We start from the raw sequence: 7458 nt of genomic DNA on the forward strand, positions 1-7458 counted from the left end.
GCTAAGCACTTTACAAACATCTCCTTCAAATGGGGGATAATACTAAGAAGTTTTGAGATAAAAGGAATGGAAGAAGAAGGAATTCATACTGAAGAGGGTTTAGACTTGTTTTCCTTGGGAACTACACTCTGGAACTAAGAGCAATGGGTAGATATTGCTAATACAATAATAAAAAATACATGTACATATGTATAGAGTATCAACTATAAGGCAAGTCACTGTGCTAAGTACTTTACAAATATTATATCATTTGATCCTCACAACCATGGGAGAGAAGTACCATTAACTACCTCACTTTATAGTTGAGTGAACTAAGGCAGACAACAGTTAATTAATTTTGCCCAGAATTACACACCTTATTAGTGTCTGAGGTCAGATTTAAACTCAGATTTTCCTAACTAGACCCAATACTCTATCCATTGTACCACTTTTCTACTTTGAATTTAAAAAAAAAAAAACTTCCTAAAAATCAGAGCTCTCCCAAAGTGAAACAAGCTGTCTGAGGAGGTAACAGGTTTCTCCCATTAGAAGTGTCCAAAGGCTGTCGATCCTGTGTGAGAACATGGTAGAGAAGATTACTGTCCCAGTAATAGTTGGACTAAATGAGGTCTCTTTCAGCTCTTGAGATCCTGGGATTCAGAACAAAGAAATATAGAAGTCTCTTCTTGAGATCCCTCCCTTTAGTCTAGCTTGGTTGGGCTTGATATAGCCCTTGTTCCTATCTTTGTAGCAATCATTTTTTGGTAAGGTTTTGAATTTTACAATTTTTCTCCCTCCCTCCCTTCCCTCCTTCTTCCCCCCAACAGAAGGCAATCGGATAATCTTTATGTTGTTCCTTGATATGCAGAAATCAAAACTGAATATGTTGAGAGGAAAAAAAAAACATATCTTTGAGGAAGAAATAAAATATAAGAGATAGCAAAATTATGTAGTATATAAGATGACTTTTTTAAAAATTGATGATAATAATCTTTGGTCTTTGTTTAAACTCCACAGTTTTTTCTCTGGATATAGATGGTATTCTCCATCACAGATACTCTAAAATTGTCCCTGATTATTGCACTTTTGGAGGGAGCAAGTCCATCAAGGTTGATCATCACCTCATGTTAGGATGAACAGTGTTCTGGTTCTGCTCATCTCACTCAACATCAATTCATGCAAGTTTTTCCAAGCTTCTCTGAAATCCCATCCCTCCTGATTTCTACTAGAATAGCATTCTATCACATACATGTATCACAGTTTGTTTAGCCATTCTCCAATTGATGGACATCCCTTCCATTTTGTCCCTATCTTTCAACTCTGAAAACCCTGACTGAGGATGCTCTTTCCTGATCTAAGTCCAAAAAATTCCTCTCCTGGGCTCAGGTCATTTCAGTCAACATCAAGTCATCCTTCCAGTGATTCCAAGATCACCACTATTTATATATCCAGATAAATTTCATTCCATTTTATTTCAACAAAAAAAAATCTAACAATTATTGTTGGATATCAGGATGCAGCATTTCCACAAATACATACAATACAAAGTAGAATGTGATAGAAATAAAGGAGAGTCAAGGACAGTGTCATGAGAAATTTGAAATAGGGATATCACTATTGTTCCATATAAGGGAAGAAGGTTGGCTGAAGAGTATGGGATGGTATTAGAGTTAGTAGGTCAATAAACATATATTAAGTGCCTACAATGTGCCAGGCACTGTACTAAGTGATGGGGATACAAATAGAAATAAAAACAAAGGCAGTACTTCCCTCAAGGAGCTTATAATCTAATGGAGAAGATTACATACAAAAGGAAGCTGAAAAGAGGTATCTGGTAAAGGGGCATGATTTAAGACATCCAAAGAAGTTCAAAAGCAGTATAACTGGTGGAAAAAGGGGAGAAGACTGTATTGACTCAGTGCTTTCCTTAAATAGAGGTCTTGGAGTCCAAAGTCTTCCCCTCCAGTCAGAAGCTACAAAAAAAAGACCTCATGGAAAAAGTAGTTTCTGAGTAGGACTGAAAATATCCCCTTTTTAAAAGTTGGTTGGTCCTTTAAATAAGGTAATCACTTCTCATATTGTTATAATTATCATCTAAGCCTAGCTTAGATGGCTAGACTTTATTTCCCCTGAGTCTGCCAGGAACAAAATAAAACCTCCCTGCCACCCTTCAAGGTCCTCTCATCAAATTCTAACTCCTTATAATTCTCCGCCCATTGGTAGAACTGAGATGATAGGTTCACCCTGAAACCAAAGAATATTCAGACCTTTCCTAAGTCTAGTTGATGACTCTATTCATTTCCCCAGTTTCTTTTTCAATTTATAATTCATAATCCATAGGATTTAGATCTAAAAGGAATTTTTAAAAAATCAACACAATGGGTAATTTGGTGCTGTATTAGAATATGTAACACTAAATCTCCACAGAATAAGAATTCTATCACTCAAGCCTCTTGTTATTTTTCCGGATTGTGTGAACCTTTTTGAGTAATAAATTATTCAGATTATGGCCCTGGACGCACTAGAGCAACACCATATATTTATAAAACATATATTTACAAATACATAGAAAAAGCATTTAATAAAAACAAAAATCAATGTAAGCAATGAGAGGGAGATCAGGGAATAGTCTCAGGCTTTCTTCTATGCACATGGCTACTTTTTTTTAAGTTTTTGCAAGGCAATGGGGTTAAGTGGCTTGCCCAAGGCCACACAGCTAGGTAATTATTAAGTGTCTGAGGCCGGATTTGAACTCAGGTACTCCTGACTCCAGGGCTGATGCTCTATACACTGTGCCAGCTAGCCACCCCTACTACCTCCTTTTCTAATACCCACTGATCCTCCCTAGAATATTGAGAATGGAATACAATCTCTTCAGAGTTCAAAATCCAATGATAAAAGCCTTCAGGTTCAGTGCCATTTACATCATGGAGTTCTGTTGAAAACCAGTTATGATTTGCTAAAGTCTATTGACCCAGTGCTAGGATCATCAGGCTTCCACTTGGGTTTCTGGATTTGGGGATACCATGCATGCTCCCCCTCTTTCATTTCCCTGTTCTATCCAAACCTGTGGTTTGTGTTTCCTGTTTCTGATCACTCCTTGTGACTTTTTAATTTTCACTCCCTGTTTTTCTGCCTTGTCTGTATGCAGCTCCCCCCCTTTTTCCCCCCTTAATTCTCCAAGGTCATACCTCCTGACATAGTGTTTGTATCTAAGCACAGATGTCCAGGAATGACATCTTAGATCTTCAGCAAGCATTCATTAAATTATTCTGGATCTTCAAAAAACAAATGACATAGTCCCAGCTCTCAAAGATCTTATAGTGTAGAGGTGACAAATGTCTATAAATAGCTATAATACAATTTGAAATATGAAATTAAATAAAGCAGCACAAGAACTTCAAATAGGAACAAATTATTTTTAACTGAGAAGTTCATAGGATCATGATTTAGAGCTGAAAAGGACCTTACCAGACACATATCCACTACCCCCTCCTTGTCTTACAATTGGAGAAATTTAAATTTCCTTATCTTCTTTTCCAAGTTTTACATATTTATCTGTTAAGGGTGACTTTTGAAAGATCTTCATTTAGGGATAGCTAAGTGGTGCAGTGGATAGAGCACTGGCCCTGGAGTCAGGAGTACCTGAATTCAAATCCAACCTCAGACACTTAATAGTTACCTAGCTGTGTGGCCTTGGGCAAGCCACTGAAACCCATTGCCTTGTAAAAACCTTAAAAAAAAAAAAAAAACTTCATTTCATGTAGCTTGAAAAAAATATAATTTTCATCTAGAATTATAGGTCTTGGTTCTTTAGTTTACTAAAATCAATATTAACTGAATACAGCTTGCACTGATCAGTAGGATTCAGCTTGTTTTAAGGTCTGGGTTATTCTTTCTATCCCAATTGATATTAGGACTAGGCATTGCCAAATGTAAAATGTATAGTTATCCTTGGACACTTCTTTTTTTTTCCTTTATTAAAGATTCTTTTATTTTGAGTTAACAATTCTTCCCCCAATCCTACCTCCCTCTCCCCAGCCCCCACAGAAGGCAATCTGTCAGTCTTTACTTTGTTTCCATATTGTACATTGATCCAAATTGAGTGTGATGAGAGAGAAATTATATCCTTAAGGAAGAAACATAAAGTATAAGAGATAGCAAGATCAGACAATAAGATATAGGGTTTTTTTTTTTCTAAATTTAAAGTAATAGTCCTTGGTCTTAGTTCAAACTCCACAGTTGTTTCTCTGGATACAGATGGTATTCTCCATTGCAGACAGTCTCTTGGGCATTTCTTGATCTAAGCAAGGATGGTGATGAAGTGACTGGATGATGTTGATTAAGTGATGGTCAATGTGACTGCAGGGGAGGAGGAGTTTTCATTGTTCCTACCTGACTCATCCTCTTCTCACCTCCACTATCTTTTTTCACACAATTTGAAACTCTGATGTTGGAATCCACCTGAACCAACAATTTTAAATCAACAAACATTTATCAAGTACTTACAGTGTACCAGACGTTGTGCTAGGAAATGGAGATACAAAGGCAATGTGTAAGTGTAAATAAAGTACTGTCCTTTTAGTATGTGAACTTTAGTTGCTGAAAGAGGGTGAAGACAGAAAAAGAACTTTTGAGTAAGGGAAAAAAGATGAAGTCAACTTGTGGAGAAACAGTATAGTGGGTAGTTACCATAAATTGCAGGTTCTCACACTGGAGAGGTTGAGTCATTTAGGAAAGTAAAGCAACTGAAAGGAGCCCCTGGGAATAGGGGCAAACAAGAAGGTAGATATTCTTAGTGTATGGTACCTTCCACAGAGACCCAGCTCAACCCTAGCCTGCCCCACCCCTCCACCCCTGACTCTTTCCACATACCTGAGGAACAGCTGTACCATTTCCAACTGCCACAGCCCATTCTCCCACTAAGGTTTATCACCTTTCAGGACCACTGAGCAACAGGATGCAATCTCACAATCTTCCCCTGCCCTGCCTTCCTGTCCCCAGCACAAACACATAACCCTTTTGAAGTTTCCTAGGAGTGTTTATTCCTATTCCATCAATGTTAGAAAATCAAAAAAAGGTTAGGATCATGGAATTTAGAACTAGAAGGAACCTCAAGATCATCAAGGCCAACTGCCTCATTTTAGAGATGAGGAAGCTGAAACCAAAGGAAGAGAGAAGTGATTTATCTGACAATAAGTGGCAGAACCAGTATTTCACAGTATTTCACAGTTAGAAAGAACTTTGGAGATCATCTCATTTGCTATCACTGCTGTCCCCATTTTACATCTAAGAAAAAGGAGGGAAACGTTTTGTTTTGGGTTTTTTGTTTTTTTTTCAAATGATCCCCAAACTCAACAGTATAGATCCAGGAACAGGAAGCAATTCTCTCACTTCCTAGTCTAATGTTCTTGCCGCTACTCCACCCAGGAATTTTACTATCTCAAATATTGCTCAAAATAAATAGTCTAAGAGTTGGGCATATTTTTGTCATGCTGACATTTTTTTTTACTAGAATCATATTCTTTGACATAGAATTTAACATTTACTCTGTGCTAGTCACACCAGAAATGGGGGTTGAGATTGAAATTAAGATTCTATGAGCATATTCCCCTATCACCCTCCTTGGTTTAAGAATAGGTTTTTGCCTTCATTTCTTCTCAACAACCTCAAACTTTGTTATCTGTCATCTGGCTTCAATCCTTAACAGTCAATAGAATTGCTTTAAAGAAGGGACAATCTAAATTAGGGAGTCTATTTATTGTTAAATTTTTAATGTAGAAATTTATACTTTGGAAATCTACAAATCAAGGATTTATTATTTTGATAATTGTTTAGACTTAAGGAAATGGAGAAAATTACTATTAATGAAGATCAAACTTCTAAGAGTGTGGAGAGCTCATCTCTGTGGAAAACCAATTGTTAAACATTTATCAGCACATCCTTGCTCTTTTAGTCAAAACAAAAGAGCTTTTTTAAAATTTTTATTTTTAAGTCCTCATGCTTGTTGATCTCTCTTTAATGGAGATGGTACTCCTGACCAAGTTCTTTTCTGCGAAACGTAACCCTAGAATCAGAAAGACCTGAATTCAAATCTGATCTCCAACACTAGCTATGTGACCCTGGGCAAGTTGCTTAACCCTGATTGAGAAAGAAAGAAAGAAAGAAAGAAAGAAAGAAAGAAAGAAAGAGAGAGAGAGAGAAGAGATGAAAGAAAAAGAAAGAAGAAAAGAAGGAAGGAAGAAAAGAATGAATGAAAATGAGAGAAAGAGAAAGAAGAGATGAAAGAAAAAGAAAGGAAGGAAGGAAGAAAAATGGAAGGAAGAAAAGAATGAATGAAAATGAGAAAGAAAGAAGAGATGAAAGAAAAAGAAAGAAGAAAAGGAAGGAAGAAAAAGAAAGAAAAAAATGGAAGGAAGAAAAGAATGAATGAAAATGAGAGAGAAAGAAGAGATGAAAGAAAAAGAAAGAAGAAAAGGAAAGAAGAAAAAGAAAGAAAAATGGAAGGAAGAAAAGAATGAATGAAAATGAGAGAGAAAGAAAGAAGAGATGAAAGAAAAAGAAAGAAGAAAAGGAAGGAAGAAAAAGAAAAATGGAAGGAAGAAATGAAAGAATGAATGAAAAAGAGAGAAAGGAAGGAAGGAAGAGAGAGAGAGAAAGAAAGAGAAAGAAAGAAAGAAAGAAAGAAAGAAAGAAAGAAAGAAAGAAAGAAAGAAAGAAAAAGTTGGGTTCCATGATATTGTTCTCTTTTGGTTTTTCTACAGATAATCCTTCTCACTGGAAGTTATGAACTGAGGGCTGGTGGTTGAGTACGACTACAGCAGCAGCAGGATTACAGAGAGCAAAGGGATGAAATAAAGGTTGGAGGGATAGTCTACACAATGGAAAACTGAGCACTAATGCCTAGCAAATTGACAGGCTACTGCCTAAACCTCAGCACTTTGGGGGTTATGATTGAAACCCAGATGACTCTAGCAGTACCCTCTTTCACCAGCCAGAATGGAAAATATTAGTTTACTCTATAGTCTCACCTTTCTTTCCCCTTCTCTGCCTGAATAGAGCAGCATCTGATTCCAAAGCTTATTCTGTTCTATAAAATTAGTTTATTTTTGTTTAAGTTCTTTGAATGTATTTTGGAGGCTAGATAAAAAAATGATCTGTTGATTTTTGTATCTGTATTGTATCATATTTTGTATTTATATTTGTCTTTGTGAGTGGGGGGGATTGCATCAGGGAGAAATAGTGTTGTAATGGTAATGGTAAACATATTGGATCAGCTAGGTGGTATAGTGGCCTGAAATCAAGAGGATAAGTCTTCTTGAGTTTGAATCCAAACTCAGACATTTACTAGTTGTATGACTTTGGGTAAGTCACTTAACCCTGTTTGCCTCAGTTCCTCATCTATAAAATGAACTGGAGAAGGAAAAGGCAAATCACTTCAGTATCTTTGCTGTGAAAACCCCAAATGGGGTCATAAAG

This window comes from Macrotis lagotis, chromosome 2, assembly GCF_037893015.1.
Source record: "Macrotis lagotis isolate mMagLag1 chromosome 2, bilby.v1.9.chrom.fasta, whole genome shotgun sequence".
Lineage (NCBI taxonomy): Eukaryota > Metazoa > Chordata > Mammalia > Peramelemorphia > Peramelidae > Macrotis > Macrotis lagotis.